This window comes from Pan paniscus, chromosome 9, assembly GCF_029289425.2.
Source record: "Pan paniscus chromosome 9, NHGRI_mPanPan1-v2.0_pri, whole genome shotgun sequence".
Classification (NCBI taxonomy): domain Eukaryota; kingdom Metazoa; phylum Chordata; class Mammalia; order Primates; family Hominidae; genus Pan; species Pan paniscus.
Genome location: NC_073258.2, coordinates 19,084,507 through 19,100,623, shown reverse-complemented (window position 1 = coordinate 19,100,623; position 16,117 = coordinate 19,084,507). Strand labels below are relative to the sequence as shown.

Sequence of the window (16,117 nt, the reverse complement as noted above, 5' to 3'; positions counted from 1 at the left end):
TTAAAGCTATTTATTGTTCAGATACTGAAGACTATCTCCTACTTTATCGAGGTGTCTGAATTTGTAACCAGGTCTGAACTTAACTTTCTGTCAGAATCCTTGTCCTTAATAATTCTGAAGCTTTCTCACCTTGAATACAAATGTGATTTTTTTTTTTTAAGCAAAAATTAGGCCTGGCGCCATGGCTCAGGCCTGTAATCCCCAGCATTTTGGGAGGCTGAGGCGGGTGGATCACGAGGTCAGGAGTTCGAGACCAGCCTGATCAACATGGTGAAACCACGTCTCTACTAAAAATACAAAAATTAGCCTGGCATGATGGCACATGCCTCTAATCCCAGCTACTCGGGAGGCTGAGGCAGGAGAATCGCTTGAACCCGGGAGGCGGAGGTTTCAGCGACCCAAGATGGCGCCACTGCACTCCAGCCTGGGTGACAGAACGAGACTCGGTCTCTAAATAAATAAATAAATAAATAATAAGTGGTATGGATAATACATATCTGCTGTTTCGGAACTGAGAGCAGTCTGTGAAACAATGCTTAACTATTAGCTTTTGAACTCAGCAATTGCTCTAGTTTCACTGCCTGTGTACAAATATTACTTACCTAGATTTCAGATCCTCACTGAACCATTCATAGAACTGTGACCAGTGGAAGGTAGTTTTTAAATTTATGCAGTCATAGATTCAAATTCTCCCTTATTTTGGAAGCAGAAAAATAGCATAATAGTAAGTACTATAATAGAAAAAGAGATGTCAGGGTTACATTTTATAAGTATAACCAAACAAAGAACATCTTAATGGTTCTGTGGTAAGAATAAATCATAAAGGAGGAGGAGAGTAAACCCAAGAGACAAAAAAAAAAGACATTGTTTTAGGAAGTGGTTGATTGCTTTTTGCTAGAATTAAAATATTTTCACTACTACATAATTCTACTTAGGTTCTATTAGTTACAATGAAATTACATTTAAGTTACAGAGTTTTGCAGTTTCGACTACAGTTCACCTCTAATGGGTTTGACAAATGGTGATTTAGAACTATTAGCTATATTACCAAAACAAATAAGATGGCTGAATAGGTACTTTAGACTGCTAAAAGATTTCTGAAATAAGAAAGGATTGTCAATAAGAATAGTAGTTACTATATAATTTTAATTTTACTAGTTGGTGAAAATCCAGAAAACTTTAATGAGCCAGCAACATGTCTTTTATTTCTTCACCAGAATTGTTGGCACCTGGATGGTAAATCTTCAAGTTACTGTGAAACAAGATCACAAACGAAAAAGTAACATAGGAAATACTAAAGACTGGGACGTTTTATCAGATTTTACTCAGTTTCATATACAGAAGGCTATAGGTAAGGATGAAATTATACAGTGTAATAGAATGCATATATGCCACAGAAACTCAGTAATGCTCCTCTTTCTTGTATTGTAAAAACAAAGATACACTATCATGAGTGAAACAATGAAATACCTCCTTCAGAATTGGGACTGTTGCATCTGCATTTTTGTTTCTGGCGCGATGCCTACCACACGGTAGTTAATAAATGTTTCTGAATTAATATAGGAAGGATGAAATTATATAGTACCAGAGTGGTATCTTATATGAGGCCTAGAAACTCAGTAATGTTCTTCTTTCTTGGGTAGTAAAGACAAGGAGAGGAGGCCCTGTCACTGAGAACTTTACATTTTTTAAAATTTTCCCAACATTTAGCATGTAGTGGGCGGTCACAGATGTTTGTCGAGTACGTGCTCTCAACCAGGGATAGTCATAATTGACCATAGTTAAAACTGAAGAGGAAATAAAGGCTTTGAAGATTATGCTGTGTACAAAAAATCTGCTGTTTCATTTGAGACTAAAAAAAAAAATTCCTAGGGCCTTAATTACAGTTACCATTTATTAAATACCCACCATGTACCGTATACTTTGCTAGGTGCTTTTTATAGGTGATTTTTAGAATTGACCTCAAAGTTTCACAATAATTTGCAAGAAGTAGGGAATTTTATAGGTAATTAAACTTAAGAAAAGTTAAATACTTGCTTAAAATAATGTAGCTAGTGAATGATTCAGTCCTTAAGTCTAATTCCAAAAGCCAGTGCACTTTCCACTGTGCCAATATAACCCAACATTAAATAAGATGCTTCATATATGTCAGGAAGTGTGCCAAGTTTGAGGAAAACCAGAGTGAATAATGCATAATCCTTTACTGCAAAGAGTTTACAGCTTGGCAGGAGAATGATTAAATGGCATCAGTAAATTACAAATAAAATGCTGTAGAACAGTTCATTTTGGCTGAGGGAAATCGGAAAATTATTTCCCAAAAGTTTTTGAGCTAGGCCTTGAAAAAACAGTTTGGGCAGGATGGGGCATATATTCAGTGATGGTTAGTGTCCAGTGTGCTGAAACCTGATAAGCCTAAAAGTATTGTATTCTGAGACAAAATTCTATAGGCTGATCAAAGCCGGGCTGTGAAAAGCCTTGAGTTTGACTCTCTCACTATATGGGTTCAGATTAAGATAATCTCTTCCATAGATCTGTGTGACCTGTTTTCTAATACTTCTCCATTTAAATTCATTTTATGCATTCTAGGCAGATTCAGCCTCTGAAAATGGAATGTAGAGATTCTACTGCTCAAAAACTTATTGGAGCTCCCCATTTTATACAGAATTAAGTTGATAGAATTAAGCCTATAATTAAAATAAGAATTCAGTTCTTGAGGTCAGAATAAGGTCGATATTCTGATCTCAATAATCCATTCCAGTCTTATTTTCTACTATTATCTTTTACTTATCTTGATTAGCCCACCACAACAAAAATACGTGCTATAATAAAGGTATTGAACAAAGATGCTAGTCTTGTTGACTGTTCTAGACTCTCAGCTGCTTTTGGGTAGGATCTAAGCTTAGCACCATGACATATAAACTATCACTCAATAGATATTTGTTGTTTTAATATATGAATTGGTGAGGTTAGAGAGGAGCAAGTTTATGTGGTAGGATGACTTTGATTTTAGACATGTTAAAATACTAGTAGGACACCAAGTGGAACTGTTAAAAATATGGGCTTCAAAGTTAGAAGAGAGCAATAAACTTAGAAATCACCCATCTAGAGGTGATGGGTCAACAAGGAGAGTAACTAAGCTTACCTAGTGAGTGCCTAGAAGAGAGATACTTGGAAAAGAACAAGAAGGAGAAGATTTAAGGATAGAATGAGGAAGAAGAGCCTGAGGTTAGAAGGTAGACATAGAACTAGAAGAAGGAGAGGTTAGTGTCATTGAAGCAAAGGGAAAAAATGTGAAAAATGCATTATTCCACTGTGGTGGACTATGAGATGAAGCCCATTTAGAAGCTGATTTTAAAGGCATAATGTAAATGCAACTCTAGGGTCTAACACAGAATCTTGAAAACAAGGTATAAATAAATACATATTTGTGGTTGATGATAGTTGATGATTGGGTAACTCCCATTCTGTCCATTGGGCAGGCAGATTTGTCAGAGTGCTACTGTGATTTAAAATGTGGCACTATAAATATTAACTTGATTATTTTACACATACCTAGGAACTTAAATGAAAAAGGAATGAAAAGGGAAATGAAAAATGTATTGCTTAAAATTGCTTCAATAAAATTGTTGTTGATGTATATCTTCTTCTTCTTCTTTTTTTTTTTTTTTTGAGACAAAGTCTCGCTCTGTCACCCAGGCTAGAGTGCAGTGGCACGATCTTGGGTCACTGCAGGCTCTGCCTTCCAGGTTCATGCCATTCTCCTGCCTCAGCCTCCTGAGTAGCTGGGACTACAGGTACCTGCCACCATGCCCAGCTAATTTTTTTGTATTTTTAGTAGAGATGGGGTTTCACCGTATTATCCAGGATGGTCTCGCTCTCCTGACCTTGTGATCCACCCGCCTCGGCCTCCCAAAGTGCTGGGATTACAGACGTGAGCCACCGCGCCCGGCCCTTTTTTTTTTTTTTAATTATACTTTAAGTTCTGGGATACATGTGCAGAACATGCAGGTTTGTTACATAGGTATATACGTGCCATGATGGTTTGCTGCACCCATTAACCCATCATCTACATTAGGTATTTCTCATAATGCTATCCCTCCCCTAGCCCCCCACCCCCAACAGGCCCCGGTGTGTGATATTCCCCTCCCTGTGTCCATGTGTTCTCATTGTTCAACTGCCGCTTATGAGTGGGAACATGTCGTGTTTGGTTTTTCTATTCTTGTGATGGTTTGCTGAGACTCATGGTTTCCAGCTTTATCCATGTCCCTGCAAAGGACCTGAACTCATCCTTTTTTATGACTGCATAGTATTCCATGGTGTATATGTGCCACATTTTCTTTATCCAGTCTATCATTGATGGGTATTTGGGTTGGTTCCAAGTCTTTGCTATTGTGAACAGTGCTCCAATAAACATACATGTGCATGTGTCTTTAAAGTACAGTGATTTATAATCCTTTGGGTGTATACCCAGTAATGGGATTTCTGGGCCAAATGGTATTTCTTGTTCTAGATCCTTGAGGAATTGTCACACTGTCTTCCACAATGGTTGAACTAATTCACATTCTCACCAACAGTGTAAAAGCGTTCCTATTTCTCCACATTCTATCCAGCATCTGTTGTTTCTTGACTTTTTAATGATTGCCCTTCTAACTGGTGTGAGATGATTGTAGTTTTGATTTGCATTTCTCTAATGACTAGTGATGGTGAGCTTTTTCTCATATGTTTGTTGGCTGCATAAGTGTCTTCTTTTGAGAAGTGTCTGTTCATATCCTTCACCCAGTTTTTGATGGGGTTGTTTTTTTCTTGTAAATTTGTTTAAGTTCTGTGCAGATTCTGGATATTAGCACTTTGTCAGTGGATAGATTGCAAAAATTTTTCTCCCATTTTGTAGGTTGCCTGTTCACTCCAATGATAGTTTCTTTTGCTGTGCAGAAGCTCTTTAGTTTAATTAGATCCTATTTGTCAGTTTTGGCTTTTGTTGCCATTGTTTTTGGTGTTTTAGTCATTAAGTCTTTGCCTGTGCTTATGTTCTGAATGGTATTGCCTAGGTTTTCATCTAGGGTTTTTATGGTTTTAGGTCTTACATGTAAGTCTTTAATCCACCTTGAGTTAATTTTTGTATAAGGTGTAAGGAAGGGGTCCAGTTTCAGTTTTCTGCATGTGGCTAGCCAGTTTTCCCAAAGCCATTTAGTAAATAAGGAATCCTTTCCCCGTTGCTTGTTTGTGTCAGGTTCGTCAAAGATCAGGTAGTTGTAGATGTGTGATATTATTTCAGAAGCCTCTGTTCTGTTCCGTTGGTCTATATGTCTGTTTTGGTACCAGTACCATGCTGTTTTGGTTACTGTAGCCTTGTAGCTTAGTTTGAAGTGAGGTATCGTGATGCCTCCAGCTTTGTTCTTTTTGCTTAGGATTGTCTGGGGTATATGGGCTCTTTTTTGTTTCCATATGAAACGAAGTAGTTTTTTCTAATTTGTGAAGAAAGTCAATGGTAGCTTGATGGGGATAGCATTGAATCTATAAGTTAACTTGGGCAGTGTGGCCATTTTCACAATATTGATTCTGCCTATTCATAAGCATGGAATGTTTTTCCATTTATTTGTGTCCTCTCTTATTTCCTTGAGCAGTGGTTTGTAGTTCTCCTTGAAGAGGTCCTTCACATCAATTGTAAGTTGTATTCCTGGGTATTTTATTCTCTTTGTAGCAATTGTGGATGGGAGTTCACTCATGATTTGGCTCTCTGTCTATTATTGGTGTATAGGAATGCTTGTGATTTTTGTACATTGAGTTTGTGTTCTGAGACTTTGCTGAAGTTGCTTATCAGCTTAAGGAGATTTTGGGCTGAGATGTTGGTGTTTTCGAAATATGCAATCATGTTGTCTGCAAACAGAGATAATTTGACTTCCTCATTTCCTAATTGAATACCCTTTATTTCTTTCTCTTGCCTGATTGCCCTGGCCAGAACTTCCAATACTATGTTGAATAGGAGTGGTGAGAGAGGGTATCCTTGTCTTGTGCATTTCAAAGGAAATGCTTCTGGTTTTTGCCCATTCAGTATGATACTGGCTGTGGGTTTGTCATAAATAGCTCTTATTATTTTGAGATACATTCCATCAATATCTAATTTATTGAGAGTTTTTAGTATGAAAGGGTGTTGAATTTTATTGAAGGCCTTTTCTGCATCTATTGAGATAATCACATGGGTTTTGTCATTGGTTCTGTGTATGCGATGGATTACATTTATTGATTTGCGTATGTTGAACCAGCCTTGCATCCCAGGATGAAGCTGACTTGATCGTGGTGAATAAGCTTTTTCATGTGCTGCTGGATTTGGTTTGCTAGTATTTTATTGAGGATTTTCACATAGATGTTCATCAGGGATATTGGCCTGAAATTTTCTTTTTTTTGTTGTGTCTCTGCCAGGTTTTGGTATCAGGATAATGCTGAACCCATAAAGTGAGTTAGGGAGGAGTCGCTCTTTTTCTATTTGGAATAGTTTCAGAAGGAATGGTACCAGCTCCCCTTTGTATCTCTGGTAGAATTCGGCTGTGAATCTGTCTGGTCCTGGGCTTCTTTTTGTTGGTAGGCTATTAATTACTGCCTCAATTTCAGAACTTGTTATTGGTCTATTCAGGGATTTGGCTTCTTCCTGGTTTAGTCTTGGGAGGATGTATCTGTCCAGGAATTTATCCATTTCTTCTAGATTTTCTAGTTTATTTATGTAGAGGTGTTTATAGTATTCTCTGGTGGTAGTTTGTATTTCTGTGGGATCAGTGGTGATATCCCCTTTATCATTTTTTATTGTGTCTATTCGATTCTTCTCCCTTTTCTTCTTTATTAGTCTGGCTAATGGTCTCTCTGTTTTGTTGATCTTTTCAAAAAATCAGCTCCTGGATTCATTGAATTTTTTTGAAGGGTTTTTCATGTCTCTGTCTCCTTCAGTTCTTCTCTCATCTTAGTTATTTCTTGTCTTCTGCTAGCTTTTGAGTTTGCTTGCTTTTGCTTCTCTAGTTCTTTTAATTGTGATATTAGGGTGTTGATTTTAGATCTTTCCTGCTTTCTCTTGTGGGCAATTAGTGCTATAAATTTCCCTCTAAATACTGCTTTAGCTATGTCCCAGAGATTCTGGTACATTGTGTCTTTGTTCTCATTGGTTTCAAAGAACTTATTTATTTTTCCCTTAATTTCGTTATTTACCCAGTAGTCATTCAGGAGCAGGTTGTTCAGTTTCCATGTAGTTGTGCGGTTTTGAGTGAGTTTCTTAATCCTGAGTTCTAATTTGACTGCACTGGGTCTGAAAGACTGTTGGTTTTTACTTCCGTTCTTTTGCTTTTGCTGAGGAGTGTTTTACTTCCAATTGTGTGGCCAATTTTAGGATAAGTGCAATGTGGTACTGAGAAGAGTGTATGTTCTGTTGATTTGGGGTGGAGAGTTCTGTAGATGTCCATTAGGTCTGCTTGATCCAGAGCTGAGTTCAAGTCCTGAATATCCTTGTTAATTTTCTGTCTTGTTGATCTTTCTAATATTGACAGTGGGGTGTTAAAGTCTCCCACTATTATTGTGTGGGAGTCTAAGTCCCTTTGTAGGTCTCTAAGAACTTGCTTTATGAATCTGGGTGCTCCTGTATTGGGTGCATATGTATTTAGGATATATATATATATATAGATTTAGGATAGTTAGCTCTTCTTGTTGCATTGATTCCTTTACCATTATGTAATGCCCTTCTTTGTCTTTTTTGATCTTTGTTGGTTTAAGGTCTGTTTTATCAGAGACTCGGATTGCAACCCCTGCTTTTTTTCTGCTTTCCATTTGCTTGGTAAATATTCCTCTATCCCTTTATTTTGAGCCTATGTGTGTCTTTGCATGTGAGATGGGTCTCCTGAATACAGGTGGGTATTGACTCTTTATCCAATTTGCCAGTCTGTGTCTTTTAACTGGGGCATTTAGCTCATTTACATTTAAGGTTAATATTATGTGTGAATTTGATCCTGTCATTATGATGTTAGCTGTTTATTTTGCCCATTAGTTGATGCAGTTTCTTCATAGTGTCGATGGTCTTTACAATTTGGTATGTTTTTGCAGTGGCTGGTACCGGTTGTTCCTTTCCATGTTTAGTGCTTCCTTCAGGATCTCTTATAAGGCAGGCCTGGTGGTGACAAAATCTCTCAGCATTTGCTTCTCTGTAAAGGATTTTATTTCTCCTTCACTTGTGAAGCTTAGTTTGGCTGGATATGAAATTCTAGGTGGAAAATTCTTTTCCTTAAGATTGTTGAATATTGGCCCCCACTCTCTTCTGGCTTGTAGGGTTTCTGCAGAGAGATCTTCTGTTAGTCTTATGGGCTTCCCTTTGTGGGTAACCCAGCCTTTCTCTCTGGCTGCCCTTAACATTTTTTCCTTCATTTCAACCTTGGTGAATCTGAAAATTATGTTTCTTGGGGTTGCTCTTTTCGAGGAGTATCTTTGTGGTGTTCTCTGTATTTCCCGAATTTGAACGTTGGCCTGCCTTGCTAGGTTGGGGAAGTTCTCCTGGATAATATCCTGAAGTGTTTTCCAACTTGGTTCCATTCTCCCCATCACTTTCAGGTACACCCATCAAATGTAGGTTTGGTATTTTCACATAGTCCCATATTTCTTGGAGGCTTTGTTCATTTCTTTTCATTCTTATTTCTCTAATCTTGTCTTCATGCTTTATTTCATTAAGTTGATCTTCAGTGTCAGATATCCTTTCTTCTGCTTCGTCAGTTTGGCCATTGATACTTGTGTGTGCTTCATGAAGTTTTCGTGCTATGTTTTTCAGCTCCATCCATTCATTTATGTTCGTCTCTAAACTGGTTGTTCTAGTTAGCAATTCCTCTAACCTTTTTTCAGGGTTCTTAGCTTCCTCACATTGGGTTAGAACATGCTCCTTTAGCTCGGAGGAGTTTATTATTACCGACCTTCTGAAACCTACTTCTGTCAGTTCATCAAACTCATTCTCCATCCAGGTTTGTTCCCATGCTGATCAGGAGTTGTGATCCTTTGGAGGAGAAGAGGTGTTCTGGTTTTTGGAATTTTCAGCATTTTTGTACTGGTTTTTCCTCATCTTTGTGGATTTATCTGCCTTTTGTCTTTGATGTTGGTGACCTTCGGATTGGGTTTCTGTGTGGACGTCGTTTCCGTTGATGTTGATGCTATTCCTTTCTGTTTGTTAGTTTTCCTTCTAACAGTCAGGCCCCTCTGCTGCAGGTCTGCTGGTATTTGCTGGAGGTCCACTCCAGACCCTGTTTGCCTGGCTTTCACTGGCAGAGAATGCAGAACAGCAAAGACTTTTGCCTGATCCTTCCTCTGGAAGCTTCATCCCAGAGGGGCACCTGCCAGATGCCAGTCAGAGCTCTCCTGTGTGGGGTGTCTGTTGAGCCCTGCTGGGAGCTGTCTCCCAGTCAAGAGGCACTGGGGTCAGGGACCCACTTGAGGAGGCAGTCTGTCCCTTAGCAGAGCTCGAGTGCTATGCTGGGGGTCTCTCAGAGCCAGCAGGCAGGAACATTTAAGTCTGCTGCAGCTGTGCCCACAGGTGCCCCTTCCCCCAGGTGTTCTGTCCCAGGGAGATGGGAATTTTATCTATAAGCCCCTCACTGGGGCTGCTGCCTTTCTTTTAGAAATGCCCTGCCCAGAGTGGAGGAATCAAGAGAGGCAGTCTGGCTACAGTGGCTTTGTGGTGCTGAGGTGGGCTCCACCCAGATGTATATCTTCTGTTCTGGCCACAAAGTCTATGTATACATAAAGCAGCAATATTCCAATTGGTATTGTCAAAAAGAACCTATGAGTTTAAATTAGTGGGTAATAATCCTTTTTAAAAAAGAAAATTCAAATAATAAACACTGATCCAGAGCATATGAAGTTGAAAAAAATTAAAAAAGAGAATTTGAATAAAATTTCCCCTAACATTCCTGTGTTGTTCTTGTCAGTTATAAAAGTAATATGTCTCTGGATGTGGTGTCTCATGCCTGTAATCGTAGCATTTTGGGAGGCCGAGGTGGGCAGATTCTTTGAGGTAAGGAATTCGAGACCAGCCTGGCCAAGATGGTGAAACCCCATCTCTACTAAAAATACAAAAAAAAAAAAAAATTTGCTGGGTGTTGTGGTGCGTGCCTGTAATCCCAGCTACTCAGGAGGCTGAGGCACAAAAATTGCTTGATCCTGGGAGGTCAAGCGTTCTGTGAGCTGAGATCACATCATTGCATTCCAGCCTGGTCAGCACAGCGAGATTCCATCTCAAAAAAAAAAAAAAGAAGAAAGTGATATTTCAGTATGAGGCTGGCTAAATAAATTATGTTACATCCATACAGTGGAATACTATGTAGCCATTGAAAAGAAAGATGAAGCTCTGTAGGTACTGATATGGGGCAGTCTCCAAAAAAAAAAAAAAAAGCAAGGTGAATATAGCATATAAAGTGAAGTACATATATTAAATTGTGTCTGTATTAAAAAGATGGAAAATAATCAATGTATATTCATGACATATTTCCCCAAAAATATCCAAGAAACCGATCACAGTTGTAGACTCCATGGTTGCAGTAGTGGTAGATGGGGGTTAGGTGTACTGGTAGCAAGGAGGTTTTTCACCATGCTTTTTCTGTCTTTTGAACTTTGAATTACCTGAATATATTAACTAAAAATTTAACTGTAAGTTAATACACAAGTAAGTAAAATTGGATTTTAAAAAAGTCAGGGTCACAAAGATAAGCAGACTCACACAAAAATAAAATCATTCGTTGGAAAAGACATGGAAAATAAAAATACAAAAAGGAAATAAAATCACTTAGTAATGCCATAGTTCTGAGGTTATCACGGTTAATATCTAAGCATAATTCCTTCTAGTCTCTTTATTCTAGTGATTTTGAGGATATTACATTTTGGTCTTAATACTTTGTTTTCAATGGTTATATTTTAGTTTTTGCTCTAATCAACAGTAAAGCAATATCTGAGTGTCTCATCAGTCCCCATATTTGTGAATAATTTAGAACCTTTACTTTTGCCCTGTTCTTCCCTCCCTGACTTCCAGGATAATATAATTTAGAGTTTTAAATATAGATTATTGTTATTGCATAAATTGTTATATCACATGTATTTTCCATCAATAATAATATCTTGGCATGTGCCTTTAGGCTTTTTAAATAATAGCTTTACTGAGGTAAAATTTACATACTATATAATTCACCTGTTTAAAGTATACAATTAAATGTTTTTTAATGTAGTCACAGAGTTGTGCAACCATCACTATTGATTGTATTTATTTATTTATTTTTGAGACAGAGTCTCACTCTGTCACCCAAGCTGGAGTGCAGTGGCGTGATCTCAGCTCACTGCAACCTCTGCCTCCTGGGTTCAAGCGATTCTTGTGCCCCAGCCTCCTGCGTAGCTGGGTAGCTGGGATTACAGGCGTGCACCACCACACCCCGCTGATCTTTGTATTTTTAGTACAGATGGGGTTTCACCATGTTGGCCAGGCTGGTCTTGAACTCCCAACCTCAAGTAATCCTCCCGCCTTGGCCTCCCAAAGTACTGGGATTATAGGCGTGAACCACCATGCCCAGCCATCACTGTTGATTTTATAACATTTTCATCACCCTCAAAAGAAATTTTATACCTGAGGTAGATATTAGAAGAACCTGAAATAGACCTTTTCGCAGCTAAGGTTTAAATTTAACTCTGAGTTTTAAGACAGTTCAAATAGAAAGGGAGGTATTGTTTTTGGTGGTCATTAACTAAACAATTTAAAACAATTAACTTTATATTTAACATTCATGTTTCAAAAATCTAAAATTAGTACAGAATAAGAAGTTATTCTAAGGTTGTGCTGAAAATTCTAATTTTTTAAAAAGTTCATCTATTAGTAATACTATAACATCTATAAATAAAAAACACTTAATTTTCCTAACATTTCAATTAATTGAAATTTAGTTGACTTAAATCCTTAGCTAACTGAATTTTTCTTTCTTCATCCAAATGAGGAAAAATAGAGAGAGAAAAAAAGAAACTCTGTACCTGTTAGCCATCCCTCCTCCTTGTTTTCCTCTCATCACCCCCAACCCCAGGCAACCATTAATCTGCTTCCTATCTCTCTATATTTGCCTCTTCTAGCCATTTCATATAAATGGAATCATACAATATGTGGTCTTTTGTGACTGGTTCCTTTCACTTAGCATTTTTTTTCTTTTTTTTTTTAAGACAGGGTCTCACTCTGTCACTCAGACTGGAGTGCAGTGGCATGATCTCTGCTCACTGCAACCTCTGTCTCAGCCTCCTCAGTAGCTGGGACTATAGGTGCGCACCACCACACCCAGCTAATTTTTGTATTTTTTTGTAGAGGAAAGGTTTCACCATGTTGTCCACACTGGTGTCTAACTCCTGGGTTCGAGGGATCCACCCACTTTGGCCTTCCAAAGTGTTGGGATTATGGGCATGAGCCACTGCGCCCAGCCACTTGGCATGTTTTTAAGGTTCACTTATATTGTTGAATGTATCAGTACTTCATTCCTTTTTATGGCTGAATAAGATTCCATTGTATGGATATACTGTATTTTGTTTGTCCATTCATCAGTTATAGGCATTTGGGTTGTTTCTACTTTTTTCTATTATGAATAATGCTACAATGAACATTTGTGTAGAAGAGATTTTGTGTGACTTTGTTTCCAATTCTTGTGGGTATATGTCTAGGAGTGGAATTGCTGGATCACATGGTTACACTATATTTAACTTTTTGAGGAACTGTCAGACTGTTTTCCAAAGTGGCTGTACCATTTTACATTCCCACCAGCAGTGTATAAAGAGTTCAATTTCTCCACATCATTGCCAACATTTGTCATCTTTTTTATTATAAACATCCTAGTGGGTGTGAAGTTACCTTCAGTGTTGAAACTACGTTTGAGTAGTTTTATGACAAAAGATGAGATGTGCAAAACACCAAGTATACTAATGAATATATATACACACACATGCACTAAAGTCTAGAGAGGAAGAGATAAAATCTTATTAATTTGCAGCAATGGTTCCCAAACGTTAATGGGCATTGGAATCACCTGAAAGATGTTTTGTTTAAGCCTAGATTGCTGAGCCCTACCCCAGAGTTTCTGATTTAGTAGGTCTCTGATGAGTTCCAAAATTTATATTTCTAACAAATTCTCAGATGTTGCTGCTGCTGGTCTGAGGACCACATTTTATTGTCCCTCTTTTTTTTTTAAAGCCTACAGTCATTCTGAATGAAGACCACGTTTTTAGAACCACCAACTTGACAAACATGTTGGTAATGCTTATTTTGTGCCCAGTGTGTTCCTTACATATGCTTTACATTTGTTACATACTATTATTATCCTGTTTTACAGATCAGGAAACTGAGGCAGAGTAGAAGTAGTGGAGCTGATGGCCTAGTCTGGCTCTAAGTGTTTATGCTGTTAATCACTATGTTATGCTGCTACACAGAGTTAATTCACATATGGTATACATGTTTATTGAGTGAAAACTTGCAAATAATTTTCTGCAAATTTGGGATGCTTACCTCCAAGAAAGGAGACTTATTCTCTTTCAAGACAACAGTCTAAAAATCCAAGTATTCCCTCAATGTGCTTGTGTGTATCAATTAACTAATTAGTTATTATATTCAGTAATTTAAAAATTACTTATATGTTTAAGGCCCAGTTTTATGTAATATAGTACAAATGTGAATTATAATTTGTATACAAACTAGTGTTGTTGAATCAGTGGTTTTGAGACTTCAGAGAGTCACAGAAATTCTTTGGGCGTCAAGTTTCTTCATCTGACTATGCTTCTGTGATTTGGATTTAGTTGTTCCATTGTAAAATTCAAATAACAACAATCATTTCTTAGTTGAGAGGGGAAAGGGGAAAAATTGAGAGGATGGACTTTTCTTTCTTTTTTATTTTTTGAGTTGGAGTCTCTCTCTGTCACCCAGGCTGGAGTGCAGTGGCTGTCTTGACTCACTGCAACTTCTGCCTCCCAGGTTCAAGTAGCTGGGATCACAGGCCCCCCCCACCACGCCGGGCTAATTTTTGTATTTTTAGTAGAGATGGGGTTTCACCATGTTGGCCAGGCTGGTCTCCAACTCCTGGCCTCAAGTGATCTGCCCGCCTCAGCTTCCCAAAGTGCTAGGATTACAGGTGTGAGCTATTGCGCCTGGCTGTAGATGGACTTTTCTCAGTTTTTTTTTTCTTTTTCTTTTAACTTTCATTTTAGGTTTGTGGGTACATGTGAAGGTTTGTTACATAGGTAAACACATGCCACAGAAGTTTGTTGCACATATTATCTCATCACCCAGGTATTAAACCCAGTATCCAATAGTTATCTTCTCGGCTCCTCTTGCTCCTCCCACCTTCCCCCTCCGCAAGAAGCCCCCAGTGTCTGTTGTTTCCTTCTTTGTGTTCATAAGTTCTTATCATTTAGATGCCTCTTATAAGTGAAAACATGTGGTATTTGGTTTTCTGTTGCTGCGTTAGTTTGCTAAGGATAATGGCCTTCAGCTCTATCCATATTCCTGCAGAAGACATGATCTCATCCTTTTTTATGACTGCATAGTATTCCATGGTGTATATGTACTATATTTTCTTTATCCAGTCTATAATTGATGGACAATTAGGTTGATTTCATGTCTTTGCTACTGTGAATAGTACTGCAATGAAAATTTGTGTGCGTGTGTCTTATGGTAGAGTGATTTATATTCCTTTGGGTATATACCCAGTAATGAGATTCCTGGATTGAATGGTAGTTCTCCTTTTAGCTCTTTGAGGAATTGCCATACTGCTTTTCACAATGGTTGAGCTAATTTACACTCCCACCAGCAGCGTGTGGGTGTTCCCTTTTCTCTGCAACTGTGCCAGCATCTGTTGTTTTTTACTTTTTAATAACGGCCATTTTGACTGGTGTGAGATGGTATCTCTTTGTGGTTTTGATGTGTATTTCTCTAATGATAGTGACATTGAGGTTTTTTCCATATGCTCATTGGCTGCATGTATGTTTTCTTTTCAGAAGTGTCATTTCATGTCCTTTGCCTTTTTTTTTTTGAGACAGAGTTTCACTTTGTTGCCCAGGCTGGAGTGCAGTGGTGTGATCTTGGCTCACTGCAGCCTCTGCCTCTTGGGTTCAAGTGATTCTCCTGTCTCAGCCTCCCAAGTGGCTGGGATTAAAGGCATGTGCTACCACACCCAGCTAATTTTTGTATTTTTATACAGACAAGGTCTCACCATGTTGGCCAGGCTGGTCTTGAACTCCTGACATCAAATGATCCGCCTGCCTCGGCCTCCGAAGTGCTGAGATTACAGGTGTGAACCACTGCACCCGGCCCATTGCCCACTTTTTAATGGGGTTGTTTATTTCTCTCTTGTAAATTTGTTTAGTTTATTTAAGTTCCTTATAGATGCTGGATATTAGACCTTTGTCAGATGCATAGTTTGCAAATACTTTCTCCCATTCTGTAGGTTGTCTACTTATTCTATTGATATAGTTTTTTTTTGCTGTGTAGAATTTCTTAAGTTTATTATAGTTTTGCTTTTGTCGTGATGGTTTTTGGTGTCTTTGTCATGAAATCTTTGCCCATTCTTATGTCCAGGATGGTATTGCCTAGGTTGTCTTTCAGGGTTTTTATAGTTTTTGGTTTTACATTTAAGTCTTTAATCCATCTTAAGTTGATTTTTGTGTAAGGAAGGGGTCCAGCTTCCATCTTCTGCATATGACTAACCAGTTATCCCAGCACCATTTATTGAATAGGGAGTCTTTTCCCCATTGCTTGTTTTTGTCAGCTTTGTCAAAGGTCAGATGGTTGTAGATGTGCAGCCTTATTTCTGGGCTCTATTCTGTTCCATTTGTCTGTGCAATTTTCTGTATTATTCCATTATCACAGTGCCATAAAGAACTCCCTAAAAGTGGATAATTAATGAAGAAAACAGGTTTAATTGACTCACAGTTCTGCAGGCTATACTAGAGGCATGGCTGGGGAGGCCTCAGGAAACTTACAATCATGGTGAAAGGTGAAGGGGAAGCAGTCAAGTCTTCACACGGCTGGCAGGAAAGAGAGAGAGAGAGAGAGAGAGAGAGAGAGAAGCATTGCCTGCATGGAACAGGGAAGTTAGAG

At 38.3% G+C, this 16,117-nt stretch overlaps 1 protein-coding gene across 1 annotated transcript in view; it reads left to right on the top strand.

Annotated features, from left to right (window-relative positions):
- Nucleotides 1–16,117, top strand: part of SOX6 (SRY-box transcription factor 6) — a 769,230-nt gene that overhangs the window by 990 nt on the left and 752,123 nt on the right. Inside the window, exon 2 of the mRNA XM_057299104.2 lies at nt 1,218–1,351. The gene's annotated coding sequence lies outside the window, so the exon portion shown is untranslated. The remainder of the gene's footprint in view (nt 1–1,217; nt 1,352–16,117) is intronic.